This window comes from Argiope bruennichi, chromosome 7 (assembly GCF_947563725.1).
Source record: "Argiope bruennichi chromosome 7, qqArgBrue1.1, whole genome shotgun sequence".
Lineage (NCBI taxonomy): Eukaryota > Metazoa > Arthropoda > Arachnida > Araneae > Araneidae > Argiope > Argiope bruennichi.
The window spans coordinates 118,204,778-118,224,984 of record NC_079157.1 but is presented as its reverse complement, the minus strand read 5'-3'; the positions used below and the strand labels follow the sequence as shown (position 1 = coordinate 118,224,984).

The 20,207-nt window shown below is 31.9% G+C and overlaps 1 protein-coding gene across 1 annotated transcript in view; it reads right to left on the bottom strand.

The window, feature by feature from the left end:
• Positions 1 to 2,622, bottom strand: part of LOC129975163 (uncharacterized) — a 78,539-nt gene extending 75,917 nt beyond the window's left edge. The window contains exon 1 of the mRNA XM_056088127.1: positions 2,559 to 2,622. The gene's annotated coding sequence lies outside the window, so the exon portion shown is untranslated. The remainder of the gene's footprint in view (positions 1 to 2,558) is intronic.
• Between the last annotated feature and the right edge of the window lie 17,585 nt (positions 2,623 to 20,207).

Genomic DNA, 20,207 nt, shown 5'->3' with positions numbered 1-20,207 from the left:
TGAAAAATATCCGTCTGTCTGTGACAAATATAACTCAAAAACACTTTGAGCTAGATGGATGAAATTTGGTATCCTGTCTTTAAACCAAATTTGTAGATTTTCATCAAATTTTGAGCAAATTCATTCAGCGGAAGTATGTCTGTCCGGCTGCTCGGATATAAGTTAAAATTTTGAGTTTGCTACAAATTTTGAGTCAAATCCAATGAGGGGTTGATCGTCTATCTGGCTGTACTTTCAGAAACATTTTTTAAAAATGTAATTCAAATACGCAATGAGTTAAATATATTAAATTTGTTATAGGAAATTGTGATTACAAGCGTAACTTTTTAACAAATTTTTGTGGCTATTGATTGGGAAAAATGCATCTAAAATACAGATTCGATTTTCAGACACTATTGACAGCATGGCAGGGATTAATTGTCAAATAAATCACCAAGGATGACACGCTCGATTTTAAAAACACACCCAAAGCTTAATATTTCGTAACTATTGTACGCCAATGCCATGCAAGACGTACTCTGGTATAACATCCTTATCAGAGAGTGTGGGAGAAAGTTGTGGGAATAGTACTTTCGCTGGGTTTTTCTTTTAATTTGCTTTTTATTAATTTTGTTTATTTATTTTATTTAAGTCTTTTTCTAGTTATATGTCTATATATTTGTTAAATCTGTACCATTTTTAGGCATATTTCCTAAATAGGTAATAAAATTATGAAAATTTATGATGAAGTCTCAAAAAATAGCACTGCAATGCAAGGGCTGTTGGAAACTTTAGTTAAATAACGATTGTTGGCATGGTTTGCAAAAATGTAAACTTAGGAGTTTTTATACGCGTTCGGCTTGGTTTTATATGACTTGACGGGCCGATGATTGACCGACAAGTGGCCGATCCTAGTAAAAGAAAAAATTGAAGAGCACTGCAAATTCATAAATATCAACATCACGTTCATCTCGTTTTCAAGTAAGGAATGGAAATATTGCAAAGGGTTTCTAATTAACTATTTTTAACAAAGAGTTGATTCCACTCCTTTATTTAAGAGATTATGTACTTATTAAAAAATTGATTAAAAAAACTTACCTTATAATCGTTTAGTTTTTAAATTTAAAAAAATAAATAAAAGAAAATAACTGGAAACACCATCAGGAGGCTGTTTAAATCTGATCAAGAATTCAAACTGAGCATTATTCGTGAGGTCATTTTTTTTTCTCCTTTCACCAGCGCAGACAGCAGATGTTTTTTATTCGTTAGCCCAACTCCTACTATTGAAGGGGGAGGGGACTCGTTTCGCTCATGCATTTTAAAAATGGGCAATTTAAAATAAACGACACACCCTTGAAATCCCTAGACGGGGTCCTGGAGTTTTTTTAATCTCTTTTTATACCTATTCACGTAATAGTCTGAGCATAGGATATTCAGGATAAATATAAGAAAAAGATATAAGCATTCAATTAGGACTATATACGTAGTTCTATTTTTATCCTAGTTAGTATCAAAAAATTGCAATGATTAATTAGTACAGAGAACAAAAACAGATAACAGAATGCTTGGGTAATTGGAAGTTTATAAAACCATATAAAAAATTCGATTAAGTCCAAAAATTTGAATTTAGAATAATTGGTGAAAAAAATCAGAAAAAACAGCAATAAGAGAAGTAAAAATATCAGTCAAAATTTATCTATTAATTAGCAGTGAAACAGGAATAGTTGGTACGTTATAAAAGTCCCAATTATTGGATATATTTTTTAAAAGTTTTGTTCAGAAATATAATGCAGCAAATAGAAGGTACAGTGAAGGTATTTAAGGCAAATAATTAAAAAGTTAATTTCTTATTAATTAAAAACTATTTTACTACATAAAGAAAAATGTATTTTATCTTTAATGTTGCCATTTACATTAAATGAATGAATGAAATAATTTATATCATTTCACTTTGTTGCCCTTCACAGAAAAATTTATTTTATCTTTACTTTTGCCATTTACATTAAATGAAAATGCTATAGAAAGTTTAAATCATTTCACTTCGCTGACCATTCGTAATACAATCATGTATCATTCTTCAAAAATTATTAATAATTTATAGGAAAAATAAACCGTTCGAATTTTTTAAGAATCGTTTTGTATGAAGGGACGTGCTTCCCACAGGAAGGGTGGTACAGTGACCGGTGATGGTCCTTATGACTCAACCATACTTCCCGCTAGAGTTGCTCTCTCAGCGATCCGGTCAATCAGATTTAATCCGAATGCCTAAATAGGCGGTGCGGAGTAGCCAGTGGGGATATCTAAACGTTACAATCTGCTGTATGAATTAAAGAAAATGGCGAAATAAGTATAAAGTTTGGGGCCTCAGAAGTCTATTGTGGTTATTAGAAAAGAAATGTTAGAAAATATATTAAAAATGCATAGTAAAGTAATGCTTTTGAAAGTTCTTTGGAAATGGGAAATGACAGGCAACCATTGACAAGATATCGACAAAACATAAGCTTTCACATCAAACAAAGCTTTGCGAAATCAAACCAGTGGTTAAAGATGGGAGATTTAATTAAATAAATTTTACTTACTTCTGTTCAAAGTCATTGAAGCCAAATCATATAATCACAAATAATAAGACAAGAGCAAAGTTCTTTTTGGTAAGCAATAAAAATTAATCCAAGAGAAATAAATAGAAAATTAAACTTTATATGCTCTGAGAGCAATGCTAATCAAACTCAACTTCATGACGCAGTTCGGAATATTATTAGGATATAAAGTTAGGGCATGAACTACAATCCACCCTTTACCCCTAAAATTAATTACAAACACAGCTGGTGAACTACTCGACATGCTTGAACGAAAGTGCTTCGTGCATTTGTAATAATAGCAACAGCTGTATACATGTGCAGCTGCAAAAGCAGTCACTTCCATTTTTTTTTTCACAAATGCATTTTTTTTCGAAGATATTAAATCCATTTTATCTATTTTATCACTTAGTAACACGAAAATGTTTGAAAACTAGATATATTCAAAATTCATACAGAATTGGCTATTTCCAGTACTGGATGCGGAATCGAAACCGATCATCTCCAAATCCTAAGATAACTAAGGTAAGGCCTTTCTATACGAGAGTACAAGAAAATATAAACGAAACTTGCTTACGGAAAAAAAAAAAAAAAAGCAGTTCTTTATTTGAATAAGATTTAACTTCTTCTAATCGACCACCCCACTACCACTGAATGTAGCAATATCGTCAGGATTTGTTGTGACCAATTGCTATTGTTAGCATAGTCCATCCATGAATAAGATGTAACTATATAGCAAATCATAAATACGATAATTGCATATAATTATGAAATTTCGGTAAATATTTTAAAGGGAATCTATATAAACTTCATTCATTTGCGCAGCATAAAAGAAAATTGGAAAATCAAATAAAACAAATCAATGCTATGCGTTTCTAATTTTTACGACGTTTTATTAAAACTCTAAAAAATAAGTTTTTAGAACTAAGGGAGCTCTAAAATGAGGAGATGCGAGAAAATTTCGAGTTCGAATGATTTTTTATGAATTATAATACTTCTTTCATACTTCGTATACGAAAAAGTAAAAAGAGAGGAGCTACTTACCTTCAATCTTGAAACTTTCAAGCCAAAAAGAAATTATCTTGCCAAAAAATCCCTAAGTAATATCGAGAAGATGGCTGACATAAATATAAGTGTGTTGCGCAAGAGTAGAATATCAATAACACATAAATTGAAAAGCAGGGTTGTTATCAAACTGAAAACAAGATTTTTTTTTCCCTCTTCAATTAAGGCATTGCACCTTCCAGATGACCTTGAAACAGGTAGAACAAAGTATTACTATCACGGTCAAGTTTTTCTTTTTTATAAATATATACATACATCCACTCAAAAGATGCATAAAGATGAAATTCACTTCGGTCCGAAGTTAAGGACGAAATTCGTCATAAAAATAATCGAAGAAAAAAAAAATCATCGTAGGTTTAAATCATGTGTAACTCATCATTTTACTTATACGTAGTATAGAGAAAGTATAGTAATCATTGAAAAAATCAAAATCGAGATTTTGACGAATCTCCACGTTTCAGATCTGCCTGAGTTCGAAAAACACATTTTTTGGAAACTGTCCGTGATAAAAAAAAAAAAAAAAAAAAAAAAAGCTTGGATCCAGATGGAGGAAATTCGGTGCATCGTATTTACACCAAATTCAAAGATTTCTATCAAATTTGGAGTAAAATTCGCTCAGAAGAAGTCTGTTCGTCCCGCTGTTTGAATACGAGTTAACATGATAATTACAAAACGAAGAGAACTAGAGGGATACACTTCAGTACACACATCTAACATCTATAGTCTAGACACCTACTAAATTTTGAACCAAATCCAACTAGGAATTGAATCCCTATCGAGATGCTCTTCTATAAGCATATAAATACGATAACTCATAGACGCAATGACGTAAATATAGAAAATTTGGTATGTGATTTTGTGACTACAATTGTAGCTTTTAACAAATTTTTGTTTCAGTCGTTTGGGAAAAACGCAGATAAAATCCGAAATTCGATTCTCGGGCCCCTCCGGGGCATATCTTCTTTAGGTGTGACAAGCTTCACGACCCCGAGTGATCTGGTTTGGTTCCCTAGTGATCTGGTTTGCCTTCCAGATTCCCCTCCCTTCAGTCTGCTTCTGTATCCTTTTTTTTCTTCTTTTCATCGAGGGTAGGCGAGGGAGCTTGCATTCAATGAGAAGTTGTCGCCGCTCTGTTTGCTTCCTACTTCTTTTGGATGGCAAATATAGTTCAGCAATGGATTGTAAAACCCACTGTGTTTTTGCGCATGCGTTAGGATGGGTTTAATTCTTCAAAATAGGGGTGAAAGGAAACATGAAAGGAGGAGATGTTTACATTTACTAGTAAGTAATAGAGAAAATCCAAGGTCAAAGGGAATACCGGAAATGCACTCGTCGTTCCGCGTCTCACCCCTTAATGAGTGGAGTCGTCGAAATGTGGTCGTCTCAGAATCCGTTGTCGAACTATACCCCCACGTGTTTGCCATGCGTGGCGATCCATTAGACGGGTGGTGCACTATGTTACCTGATGTATCAATCGGCTGGTAGCTATTTTTTTTTATATATATATAGCCGCCTAAGTGGTTAGTCTACTAGGGATCAAGCGAAGGGGTTACTTTGCGTTAAGGGTGGTCACTATCCCCTGGGTTAACTCTGAGCGTAAAGGTTCCGGCTAGCACTAAGGTAAGCTCTGAAGCTGGGAATGGGCAGAGCCAGTGGCTGCCTTCCCTTGCTGGGCTCCGAGGTGGGCAGTGCTGTCGGGCCTGAAGCTGTCTTCATATCATATGGGGTCTAAACCAAATTCTCCCTTCAGTGGGCAAAAAATAATTCAAAGAAATTTTTAGAAAAGTATTTCGATTATTATTTTATTATCGAAAGGGTATCAGAATGTAAAGAAACATTCCAAACAGTTTCGCCTTTTCTTTTTAAAAAAGGCCGTCGTTGGTACACTTGGTGAAGTTTCTCCTATTTGCAAACTTCGTTCTGAAGACTTGTTGATTGAAGTAAACTCCCGACAACAAGTACATCAGATTCTTAAGTTGAAAGCTTTGGTAACTGTTCCTGTATCCGTTACCACTCACATATCTTTAAATACGTCTAAAGGTGTGATAACTTGTGGAGTTATTTAAGGCTTCCATTGAAGAAATTATAAAAAAATTGAAATCTGAAGGAGTAATTCATGTACGTAGCATCTCAATTTGGCGAGACGAAAGATTCCTTCCCATAAAGCGCCTTGTTCTTACCTTTCAGACACCAACAATACCAGAAAAGGTTAAAGATGGTTACATGAGTCTAGCTGCCCGACTATTTATCCCAAATCCTCTTAGAAGCTACCAATGCCAACATTTTGGACATTCTAAGATTGTTTGCCGCAGGACACTCACACGCGCCCGTTGTGCAGAGAAAGGGCATGATAGTCAGCAGTGTGCGGCACCTGAAAAGTACGTCAACTGCGATAGCGAACACACTTCATTTTCAAAATCATGTCCAGGTAGGAAATCAGAAAAAGAAATCATAACTGTGAAAACAATGGAATAAATTCAGTATCAGGAGGCAAAAAAGAAAATCCTTGCACAAACACCTCCCCAGGCAAAAATTATGCATCTGCTATTAAAAAAACATTCTGTAAAAACTGTACATGTAAAAGCTGCGTTCAGATTTTAACACAGAAGCAAACCCCTGTAAAATCATCCGATTCTGACACTGAACACAATTCTGACACAAACAGTGCTCCAGAAACTCATGAAACCAAAAAACGGAAACCAAAACGAAAACCAAAATCCCAACGTTCTCTAAAGCTAAAACTTTCCAAACGTAGTCTGTCACAAGAAAGGATATCAGAAAAACTGATTGCAAAATTAAAGTCTAAAACCCAGAAATCTATAGCTCTAGAATTTGCCACACAGGGCATAGCCACAAAGATTTAAAGTCTATTTTCGGTGACCCGCCCAAAACTCCCGATCTCATCGCCCCCCCCCCATCCGTCTGAAGGGGATGGTGACTTTGAAATGAGTTGCAATGTTTCGCTAACTCAAACTATTGTTTCCAAACATTCTTAACTTACAAAACTCTCTTAATGGGTACCTCCCTTTCATGGAATTGTCGCGGCATTCGGTCTAAACTTCCTGACATAAAAACAATTTTCAACAAATTTCATCCAATTTGTTTAGATGTTCAATAAACCTTCTTGAAACTAAACACCCTCTTAAATTATGCGGTTATAATTGTGTTCGGAAAGACGCAGACGCAGAACCTCGCAGTCCTGGAGATGTCAGTATCTTCACTTCAAATCTTTATACGAGCATACCTCTTACTTTACATACGTTTCTACAGGCTGTGGCAGTACAAGTTCACAACGAATATTATTCACGGTCTGTAGTATCCATTTATCGCCTCATGATGTCATTAGTCAACATATTGACAACTCAGTGGACTGGCTTCCTAAACCATTTATTATACTAGGCGATTTCAACGGACATAGTGCTTTGTGGGGTTCGGAAAGTACTCGTGGGTGACCGATCGAGCAATTTATTTCAAATAACTGTCTCTGCCTCCTCAATAATGCCGAGAAGACTTACTTCCAAGAACCCATGAGCAGCTTCCACAGTATTGATCTGGCTATATGTTTTCCTGAGCTGATGCCGTTCCTGACTTTTGCAGTAAGTGAGGATCTTTACAATAGTGATCACTTCCTTATTATAGTCTTCCACGCTGATAGCGGCGGTGCGGCATCTTGTCCTCCACGTCTTCTATTCCAGGGGGCAGATTGGGATTCTTTCAAGCATTTGGAAGAAATCACAGAAAGCATGGTCAATACTTACGACATTACGGAAGCAGTGCAACATGTCATTGAATCCAAGGGGGATAAGCAGGAACAACAACAAAACTTGGAAAACATAAAATACAGGTCACGAATTTAATCTCGTTTAAAGCCATCTGTTACCGGTAGATCATGACATGGTGTTTTCGTGTATATTTTACTACTGTGTATAATGTTTACGAATTAGCATACTATCCATAAATTGTATAATAATGATACAAAAAAGATAATGATACATAAATGTTAATGATACAAAAAAGATAATGATACATAAATGTTAATGATGCAAAAAAGAAAGAAAAAGTTCAAACCACTTGAACAAGGCAGACCGTTTCATCCCGAGATACCAAATTTGGCGCATAATTGATTCTAGGGTAATAAGTATTCATTAAAAAAGTGTTTTGCAAAATTTTAATTATATGCTTATTTAAAATTGAAATTTTAACTTTTTTTTGTCAATAACTTTGAATTATATTACTACTCTAAACACATTTTAACAACACTGAAATCTACAAGATATAAAATTGTGCTCTTCAGTAAAGGCAAATTTCTTTCCGTATAATTTTTTTTCTTGAAAATCATGAATTAATTTTCACAAATTTTTTACAACGGTAATTTATTATTTCAGTTGTAGATTTTATACTCTCTTCTATTGCGACAATACTTCTTTCAAGCAGGACATTGGGATTCATAGCATCAATAGCTGTTGTCCCCTGTTTCCAGATGAAGAGAGCAAATAATTTATTTCACTAAACACACGAGCGCGCACAAAACAAATTGAAGTTTCAGTCAGTTAGCAGTTACAAATGCGATGATTGATGCTGATGCGATTTAGTGAAACTCTAGTGAAAAGAAGAGGTACAATTAGACGGACAGTTCCCTCAACACGGAATGGTGATAAAGGAAAGAGACTCAAAAAGGCCTCAACAAAATGTGGTCAATAAAATTAATAGATATTGAAATGCTTCAGTGCTTGAAGAGAAATTTGCAGATTTGGTTTTGTTTGCAGTTATTTTAGCCAAAACATTTTTGAAGGAGATATCTTGTTTGTCTAACTGTAGAAAAGTCCACAGCTTATCTCTATAATATGCATACTTTTTGCACCAGAGAATCATGTGTTTAATATCATTAGTGCTATTGCATTCATGACAAAGTGGATCATTTTGGAGATTAAAACGATTCAACAGTCCTGGTGTTATAATTGTTTTGCTGATTAGTCTGGCCAAAGCAACATCTTCCCTCCGATTTTTGGACCAGGAAGAGAGTGCTTCACTGCTAGGGATGTCTCCTAAGGAGATGAAATATTTACTGTTTCTATAATTATTGATTGTGATCTGATGTGATGCGTTTTTGAGGCTTGAAATTATACCTTCAGGAGGGATCCATTCAATCCAAGGTGTTTTTTCTGTAACTTCTTTAGCTAAGCGATCTGCAAGTTCGTTCCAGATTTTATTCGAGTGACCAAGTACCACAGGAAGAATATTTTTTGATTTAGTTTAGTTATAGTTTCAACTTTTTCGACAATATGTTTCTTTGCATGCACTATCATTGCCATATAATAACGAATAAATTTTAATGAAATAAAGGGATGAATCAAAATATTATGATACTTTGTTTCAAATTAGAGGCTCAATTTAATACAATTTTTGTTTCCAACTTACATTTGATCCATTCGCAATATATTAAGAAAGCATGCCCTACTGAGAAAAATTTCAGAAATTTTCTATAAAATAAGAACAGATTGTAATAAGTAACTTCTAGTAAGAAAAATTCATCATTTATCTGTCATTATTAATTTAAGGCAAATTAAATTAAATAAATACTTTTTTAAATATCACGGAACCTAATACCTATGTAACTTTACAAATTATTATTAAAAAACACCGACAAATTTTAACAAAAATTTTAAAAGATATTTTTTTATGAGAATAAATAGTTTTATTATGCAAATCAGGTTGATGTTCTGAATTATTTGAAAATTTTGTTTGGTTTTATTCCCCACATTAGTTCTAGAATAGTTAAAAGGAGGTGATAATCACCTCGTATCTATTTCTTAAATATTTCTACTAACTTCAAATTGCAATAAATATGTCTACATTCATTTTTGATCTTTCATGACCTTCTTTTGACCTGGAAAAATAGAGTAAAAATGAAATTAATCTTTATCTGATTTGTTTATTTATTAAAATTATTTAATGAACATCAGATTATCTATGACAATCACCACTGAAATTGCAAATGACAATAAACACAGATTTTCTTTTCAAATAGTTTATTTTTTTAACAAAAATTTATATTTATTTATTATTTAACAATTTCAATAATGTTAGAATTTTATAATTATACAATAATTCATTGTCTGAAGAACATTTTAATGTCGAAGCAACAAAAATTGCTTTTAGAGTGGAAATTAAGTATTACCATTATAAAATTGTAATATTATAATGCTAGTAAACTTTAGTAACATTACCCTTTTAAAATTATTTAATGAACATTTTAACTAAATTTTAGCCATTAATATACTAATTTAGAAATAAAAATTTCCTATTTGAATTCTAATATAAAATTTTAATCTAGAAACATGGATTTTAATTTTGTTATGCTTACTCCAAGAATAATAGTGCTTTGTAAAGGATTTATAAATATTTAAACCAGTTATTGCACATACATTTAGCATACAATACATAGGCTGTATGCTGAAATCTTAAATTATCAAACAGCAAATTAGGAACGTAACTAACATTGTGAAATAATATTATTGCAAGTGATCAGGATGCTTTTTCAAGTGAATTTTCAAATCCAATTTTCTTGAAAATGCTTTATAGCATTTAGAACATGCGATTGATTTCACTTGAGGTTCATGGATTGATCTGCAATGTCGCTTGAGGTTCCCTTTCGTCTGGAATACTTTACGACAGATTTTGCAAGCATGTCGTTCTAAACTATGCAAGATGCTGTGCCTTTTAACATTGTATTTAGAAAAAAATGACTTCAAACAAACATCACAGCGAAAAGATTTGCATTCTGAATTATTTTGATTGATGGTTTGAATTGGATTCAATGAATTATGTTTCTTAACTTGAGACGAATTCTTGACTGGGATTTTCACGTTTGATTTCCCATCTTCAACGGCAGATCTTTGTGCCTCTCCTGAGTTCGAAAGCTCTTCGAGCTTTTCAATTTTGGGACATTCTTTCACAAAACTTGAGGATTCGGAAAGCTTATTCTTACTTTTCGAGTTTTTTAAATTTTGGTCATTCTTACTAGAGGTTTCTCGATTGTTTTTTGTCATATTTCCGGAGTTTTTTGCAGGGTATTTTGAGACAGAAGTGTCTTTAGTGGAAGCTAAAACTAGTCCGTCAATCAGATTCACATTCAATTGAAAAGTTTTTCGATTGCAGATTAGAGACGATTCATAACTTTTTGTGGAAAAGCTTTTCACTGAAAATGAATGTCTTAATTTCAACATCATATTCTTGCAAGACATATCGTTTGTTTATATCGTTCAACCTTTCCTCGATTTCTCAGATATTTACACTCTTAAAAAAATTAGTTGGAATTTTGAAATGAAGTCCTTTAAATATCTTTGTCTATTTCTTCTATTATTTATTTCAAGATTTATTCCAAAGAAAGTCAATGATTTTACTTCGTCAAAACAAAATTCTCATGAGGTTTTATCAACCGCCTTATCAAACAAATTAACAGAAGTGATCGCTCCGGAAATGATCACCAATAAATGTGTTTTTCTTCTCAAGTAAATGTTGATAAATATTTATAACAATAGTTACACAACTAAGTTGAGAACCGATTAGAAAAATTCATTTAGTGAAAGTTTTTGAAGTAGACGACGTCTATCTACTTACATTTAAAAGTAAATAATTTAATCTGACGAGTTTCATCACTGTACAGTGAACACAGCCTAAGCACTGCTGTATTGACGGGGTGCTAATCGAAAGCTTTCTTGAGATTTTGAAATAAATTCTGCTTAAATGATTCTTGAATACTTGACGAATGATTTATGCTTAGATTTTTTATTAGCCTAATAAAACACCAATTCAAAAAACATGACTCAATGAATTCAAGCCTTCTCTTGACTAACTGTATAAAGATGGATACATCTAGCCACAAATTATAAGGACTTAAGAATCTTTGTCGAATGGATTCCAAATAGATTCTATCACTGACCTTTAGTGCAGTTACTTTATACCACTTTTTCTATGCCATAATGCTGAATTCTAAGTCTTTTAGAACAAACATCGTCTATCTGCAATGCAATTAAATGAGATGTAGTACAAAAATATACGAATTTCCGCATTATATTAAATACAAAATCATTTAAACCACATGACAAAAGTCAGATTACTTCATTGATTTTATGGTCGTTAGATTAACGACCATTTAGAAGCTCTACAAGGATTATTTTAAGATGAAACTTTAAAATGAGTCTAGAAAGATACGTCCGAGTTGGTATTCTGTTTCAATATGAGAATTCTTGGCACACAATAACGGTTTTAATATGAATAAGGCTCTAATATACAGAAAATCTTCCGTGCAGGCCGATTTCAAACAGGATATTTCGATTACTAGGAAGAAATGCTACCACTTCGGCTTAGCGGTCCGATTAAAGTGAGTATGCGCCCAATCCCATTCATGTTATCCAAGTACAAACTAAGAAAGAAAAAAAAACGAATTTAGTATGCAATAAAAATAGAAAGATGCTATAAATATAGAAATTCTATGTAGTCATTTCATCTTGATCGACGATTTGATGGCTGTATTTAGGAGAACTCAAGAATTTCTTATCTGAAGGAAATAATTTCGGAATCGATTACTTTAATCGTATCCAGTTTAAGTAAAGATCTTAAATAAAATTTGGTTTGGTTCACATAATCCACAAACCCTGAAGGTTTAAACTCTGTCATGCATCTAACCTCCACGTAGCTTTTCCAACCTCAAGTCTGAAACGAGATGAAGTGAAAGGAGAGAAAGTGTGGCACGGGAGAGCGTAAAAGTGTGTGTTAGTAGAAGAACAGACGTGATCGCCGAGAAATGAGCTTACATTTTAATCGCAATTTAATTTTACATATATAAATAGCCATCAATTATTTAATTCATAAGATATAATCATAATAATCCATTCATAATAAATTTGTGTTGTTAAGAAAAGTGTCATCACTTAAATTCATTGAGTTAAACACCCATTGAAATCCAGTACTCACATAAGGTGTACTGCTGGATTTCCAACACGGCAGACACTTGCTTAGAGCTGTTATGTAGCGAAGGGGGTGCAAGCAGGTTTATTAAAAAAAGTATGTTCCTAATTGCCAAATAAGCACGTTTTTAAAAATACAAGTTCTTTGAAGGATTAAGATAATATTAACATTTTATTCCGTATTGGTGTCTGGTTCCTATATGTTTTATTACGTTCAAATAGCTGTTAAAATATTTATAAAAATAGCAATCTACTTTGATAATATTTTGTGAAACATGGATGAAAGGCAACTTTGATATCATAATAGATAAATGAAAATAAATATATATTCACAAAGTTAACGAAAATGAAATATATAAATAAACAAATCAGGAATAGGTTTAAAATGTTCTGAAATGACCGCCCCGCAACAGATTGCATTATTTGTATCTATTTTCTATGAGATTTAATTCAAGAAAAATTATGTTTATGTTCCATTCTAGATTGCAATCTGTATCCCAAGTAATAGTCGATGAATAATTATTTTAATCTCCCAATTTAGCAGAAGATTTAGTTTCTGTTTAATGTACACCCTGAAAAATATTTAATTTACAGGTTAAAACATTAGTATCATTAAAAATATAATTTTTTGATCTTCATTACGATGTCAAAATCAATTTTGTGCTATAATTTTCATAAGTTATAGCAGAAAAAAATGACACAATTTCGCTTCATTTTTAATTAATTAAAATTCTAATTAAAAAGTCGAAAAAATCGCTTCGAGATGCTCATTCCCGACTTTCAAGGTATACATGTGCCAAATTTGGCAGCTGTAGGTCAAACGGTCTGACCTGTTGTGTGGAAACACACACTTATAATAAAGCTCAATGCGTGTGTGTGTTGGCGCTCCACAGTCTATACTTTCGACCTACAGCTACCAAATTTGGTATGTGTATACACGCGTGGATTGCTGATAGAACATGTTATAAAATTAATTGTCATTCAGAGAGGCGTGTATTTTATAAAATATTGTAAAACATTCAACTTCCGGTTTCGTTTCCATCTAAAGTGGTTTATAAAAAATATTACATATCTTGATTTCTATTTATCGTAGAATTGAAACCAGCACAGACTTAGAGACCTAAATAAATTGATTTTAAAATAAAAAAAATGAAAAAAAAAATTGTGCATTTTGACCAAAAACTGCCTTTTAAACGTACACAGATACCTTAAGACACTTTGCAAGCCCGCTGACAGATCTATCAGCGATTTAAGCCATGAGTGCGTCTCTTGTTTTTTCAGTAGCGCCAACTAGGTTCAAGAGTACGTTTTGGCTACTTCAAGCGTCATATTTCCTTGTACAACCACGACCCCCGTTAGACAAGGCCGGAAAACTTACGTCACAGAAAGTAATGACGTCGCTCCAAGAGGTTACACGAGTGGGTGCGAATTGGGGGACCGAGGGAGGAATTTCACCCTCTTCAAGTTTACTGATAAGAAACGAACTCTTTTCCTCCCACTCCATGTTTTAGCCAGTGGCCCTCCTGTGTTTGAGTAGACAGGAAGCGCCATTTCTTATTTGCAAGAAAAATCATTTGGATTACTAAAAATAAGGAATATAAATGCCTTTGATCTGTTGTGTTCCAAACTGTAATGGAAATTGCAGGAATGGCCCAAGAGTAAGTGTTTTTGCCTTTCCTAAAAATGAAGAGCTTAAAAAGAAATGGTTAAGTGCCATACATCGTGAAGGATTTTATCCGACGCAGCATAGTAGGGTAAGCTTATTTAATTATTTTAAACTAATGCTTAATGTTTCTAAATGAAAAATCATTTATTCTCACATTAGAAATTGAACAGTTCAGTAATATCCATTATTCGTGATTTTAATCAAGTGCATTATGAAAAGAATTATTTTATAAAATGCTGTAATACAGGTAATAATGTCTGTAATTATTGTCAATAATAATTATAATATTTGCCGTAATTATGTTTACATGCTTTATTTACTATTATATCTATATTTACGTTTATATAGGTAAATTTTATTATATAACATAACGATAAAAGCATGAGAGTAAACAATAATAATTATATATTGTTTTATGTTGTATATTTGTTACTGTATTTAAGTTAAACATTAAAGGAAGTCAATATTTACGAATAATTTCCTTTACTGTAGGTCTGTGAATTACATTTAAAAAAAATGATATTGAAAGAGAAACTAGTCTATTTGATTCGAAGTCAGGAAAATTATTAAGTGCCCCTCTTAAATATCCGAGACTAGTGATTGGAGCAATTCCATATATTTATCATGTAATAACCTTTCATTTCGTGGAAACCATGAAAATAATAGAAACTCCTAATAATAGAAATTTTTGTATGTTTAATCGAATAATTCAGTAAATACAAACTGTGCTAATAAATCATATAAACAGAATTAAAAATTAGAATTGGGCATCATTTAGCACTGCGATCAAATGAACAAAATATTCCTGCATTATGAAATGAAATACTTAGCAAAATTTAAGTCTATTCAAAATCATCCAAGTACAGCAGTAACCAAATGGAATATAATCTTGATTTTTCCCCATTAAGAACAAACGCACTTCAGTCATTATTAGGTATGAAAATATTGAAGAGAAAAGATTAATTATAAATGCGTCGTTTATAGGGGTTATTAAATTAATCATTGTGACTGGAGAAGGATTAGCAAAACCTCTGTTGAAAAGATTAAGTGAGCTGGATTTAAATATTATGAATTGTAGAGGATAGGCGTAAGGCAAAGATAGCAACACGAAACGGAAGTACAAAGTTTTGCAATTTAGAATAGTTGCTCTAAATCCACATGCAATTTATATGTCTTGCACATCATACTTTTTAAATTTATTAATTTGTAATACCATTTCCAGCAGTATATATTGTTTTTTTTTTTTTTTTGGATATTACAACTTCTATATGCTTTTTTATACCCTTTGGGAAGCCAGAATGGATTCAGTTAAAGCAATGTATACACAGTTTGAAAAAATTTGTAATGTCCTAGAAGAATTTATTGAGGTAAATAGAGATAGTACAGCGGTATGCGAAGTAAAAATATTGGAATCAATAAAAGAAATGCCATTTATTTTATACTTAATAGTATAGTTTTCTATATTGCCCAAAATTAACACTACCAATGAACTATTTCAACTAAAAACAGTTGTTTTTTATTCGGCTTTTAAATTGATCCGTAAAATTAAAACTGAAGTTCAAAATTTAAGTACAAAATTCAACATATTTTTAGATGAATCAAAAGTGATAGAATGCAATTTGAATAGTTCAGAAAATTTTCTTAAAACACGAATTTGAAAAAGAAAAAGATCATATTCCGAAATAAAAGAAGATGAAGTTAAAGAATTTGGGTATTAAAAATATCACAGCAATTGATACTGTTATTGTACAGAGAGAAGGTAGATTTAAAAATGTGTCAATTTAATCACTAATATAAAAAATTTCAAATTTAATTCAGCAAATTAAAAGTAAGGAAGAAGTGTAGTTGGTCAAGGCGTGAAGAAGCTTACAAGCATTTGCTATACAAATCATCGAAAAAAAATGGTGATTTTTCTGAAGTAATTAAAAGCAAAAACAAATTCATTTAACAAATATACACGCAATAGCATTATATATAATGTTTGTAATTTTTTTTTTTTTTACTTTAAAAAAAATTGTGGCTCCAAATGGTTTCTTGCACCCAATCTCTTTTATATTTAAGGCCGGCTCCGATTATAATTCAGAACTTCTGTACCTTATGTGAATAAGAAATTTTGAAATTTTCTAATCAAAAATATTTCGCAACAGATATAATTTTTAATGATGTAGTGAATGAAGAAGAAGTACATCATTATGGCAAAGGCATTTCAGGACATAAACCGGAAAATGTTTATAGATTGGCAATCTGGTCTGCAGTCAATATGATAGTTTGAAAAGCTCTTCTAAAACCGAAAAGGAAAGAAAATTTGATAAATTTAGTAAAGATATTTCTAACAAAGTAATGATAAAATATATAGTTAAATAAGAAAGCTCTTCTAATGTTTCAAAGATTTATTGGATATTTTTTTGAATAGAATACTGTTTCGTGAAATATTGTTTTTATTGCTTTCTTGGAGTTGACGCCACGGCAAATATTCATAAAACCATTATTGTATGGAATTGTTTTGAAATTAATCAACAAAAGCATTGCAAATGTATTTTTTATATTATAATTTAAAAATTTATGTACTATATATGAAGAAGAAATTTTGAAATTTTCTAATCAAAAATATTTTGCAACAGATATAATTTTTAATGATGCAGTGAATGAAGAAAATAGTTTTAAATCTAAGGGAGATACACCTACTGGGAAACCTGCCCTGCACTTAATGCAAAAAAGGTAATGCATACCAAGCACCGTACCTCCAGGGTGATGTGGAAAGCGGCTGCATTTTAATTATTAATGAATTCTACAATATATGTGTGTTGAATTGCATGATATGGAAGTATATGAAATGATATTAACAAGTGAAAAGTAATTTCTCTTCACTCTCTAGCGCGCAGAGACTTGACGTTAAGGGAATGGAGTGTGCCGTCTCGTCGTGACGTCACGGAAACCCGCAGAGGCCTTGTCTATCGGGGGTTGTGGTACAACCCCTTTTAACAGGAGGGCACATTCGCACACCTCACAGATAGAACACACAAAAAGAACAACCATGGCTGAACCGGGATTCGAACCCGGGACTCCCAGATCACGGGAAAAACGCGCTATTCCTAGGCCAGGACGCCGGCTCAAGAATCCTAAATTTGTTAACAGGTGCATCTGTTAGTCTTTAACAAATGATGTATTTGCTACACGGTGTTTAATTTTATTCTAAAATTTGATGACGAAGAGTTTAAAAATATGAATCTCATCCGAAAGAAAATCGTTGATTAAGTCAATAAAAATGAATTTCATAAAAATAGTTTGCTAATCCAGTCTGTAATTTCAAATCGATTGTATAAATGTTAAAACTTGATGGTTTTGAATTTTATTTAATAATATTTGACTACAATAATTTTTTTTTCTTACCTAAGCCGTTGATTTTGGAATAAAGTAGTAAAAATAATCACAAGTCGGTGAGAATTAGTAAGAGGAATTTTTTTTTCGATAATTACTATCTCTTCGTTATTAGTCTAAAATTGAAAATATTAAAGTGTAGAAAAAGACATAGCTCGTCTGCAATTTTACTCTTAAATATATGATGTGTAACAGAAACTAATTAGTATATTTTGAAAATAATTAGTAATCCTATCTCCCTAAAAATTTGTTTCCTATGTAAAACCGAACTACTTCATTAAAAAAAACATATAAAATTTCTGTAAACAATATTTTCACTATTAATCTAGGATGTTTCAGTCACTTTTTGTTAAAAAAAATATTAAAAAAACCCTCACAATAATCATATATACTACATTTTTTAAAACTGTAAAGCCTTTTAAAATTGTTTTCTCAACAAGAACTATGTTTTTGATTCATTTAAACATTCAAAAATTAAAAATACAATATGAGAATTATATAATCCTTTTAACCCTTTAAACCAATTTTTGTGTCGACTTAAAGCGATTTAGAATGTTTTGATGTCAACTTGTATGTTACGAAAGCGATGATGCCCGTATGACATACGGGTCGACGGTTGAGTTATTAATTCAAAAGACAAACTATAGTTTTATAAATATTATTTCAACGCTAATTGAAAAGAAAAAAAGTCAAAAAATACAAACCCTTTTCATTGAGGTATGAAAGCAGGAATTTTTTGGCAGCGTCTATGTTCATTAAAGTAATAATCAGAAGATCACAATGAGAATATGAACAGTGCATTTTTATATATTTAGTTCATTATCTCTTAGTAATTCTGTTTCTATTGTTTTCTAGAATGGTTACCCTCAAGCTTTGTTACATATGCAATGGAATTTCTAGTGAAGATATTTAGTGGACATAGATTTAGTGTTCACCAGAATTTCTAGAAATATAGATTTATTATCTCAAAAACGATTTTTTAAATCCAGTTGAAGGGAGTTAATTATCTTGATTTAAGGGAGAAAATTATAATATTTTGTTAATGTATTATTATAAGCTAAAAAGAATAAAGCGCAAAATTAAAAAAATTAATTCCTCGTTGAGATCTGAAATGGAAGTACCAAGTGCAGAAATAACGCTGCATGCAGTAATAGGAAGCTGCTTTTTGAATAATAAGTGCTCGCAAGGAAATGTTTTCAAAATTTATATTAGATTTTTAATTAGAAATTAATCAATATTTGATTGCTTTTTCACAGTGACTTCGGAATATATCAGAGCGCAAAAACGATTTTTTACCTCTTTGAAATTTTGAAAATGAGATTTTATTTTGGTACGATACTTTTCTCTTATTTTAAAATTTTTAACTACATTTTACGCATATTTTTCTAAAATACTATTCATTCTTTTAGTTGCATACGTGTTCTATGATAATATTAAATATATATTTTGTGTGCATCTATTGTGATCAGATGCATTATATAATTAAACGAATCTGAAAAATAAAATTCAGATAGGCAATAAAATATTTAACAAAATAAAAATTAAATTAAATGTTTTCATCCTATAATGTTTCAAGTTAGAAGTTCGAATTCCATTTAAAATTGTATAGCAAGAAATTTTTGGTCTATATATATACATAAAAATAACTCCAATGTTTTTCACAAAAGCAAATCTGCCTTCCTATTGAAAAATCGCAACCTTTATGCAATCGCGCAGAATAAATGTTGTTGTTGTGACTTATGGCACTTTATAAGTCCGCTGACAGTTATCTGTCGGCGATTTAAGCCTAGTGAGCGTCTCTTATTTTTTCAGTAGCGCCAAGAGTACGACTTGGCTACTTCATGCGTCACATTCGCTTGCACAACCCCTTTTTACAGGGGGGCACATTCACACACCTCACAGTTAGAACACAGAAGAAGAACAACCGTGCACGAAACGGGACTCGAACTCTGTACGCCCAGATCACGGGGGAGACACGCTACCCCTATGCGCGCAATCAGGTTTACCTTTTCTTCACGTTTTGTAGAAACTTCCTTACGAAAAATAAATTAGTTTTCCTCTCTTTTTCGCAGAGAACTTTCCATTCCTTTCTGCAGAGTACTTTTCATTTCGGTTAAATATTACTGCCATTAAAATTTATAACACTTAGAAAGTTTTAGTTTTGTTATATTAACGTCCCGTTTTAAAGCAACACAAGTGCTATTTTGGGACGGACCCCGTAATTTTGTACCTCGAACAGATGACGAGCACGGCACATGAATTGGCACCAACCTTTCCACACCACACCAGACCAGCGGGAAGACGTTTGGTCCGGTCATTTTTTTGAAGAAATTTATTTTCACACATCAGTTTCTTATAAAATGTATTTCATTATTTTTATAACGTACCCTTTTTTTCATATTGTATATTATGAAGAAATAACATTATTATCTTAAACAAATATATAAAAGTAGATTTTTTATCTTCCCATACAAATATAAAAAAAACTTCATACATTTAGGCTAGAATTTGATTTATTTTTTTAAAATAAATATCTCAAGTATTTATGGTTCTTTTAATCCTAAAACACTTTTG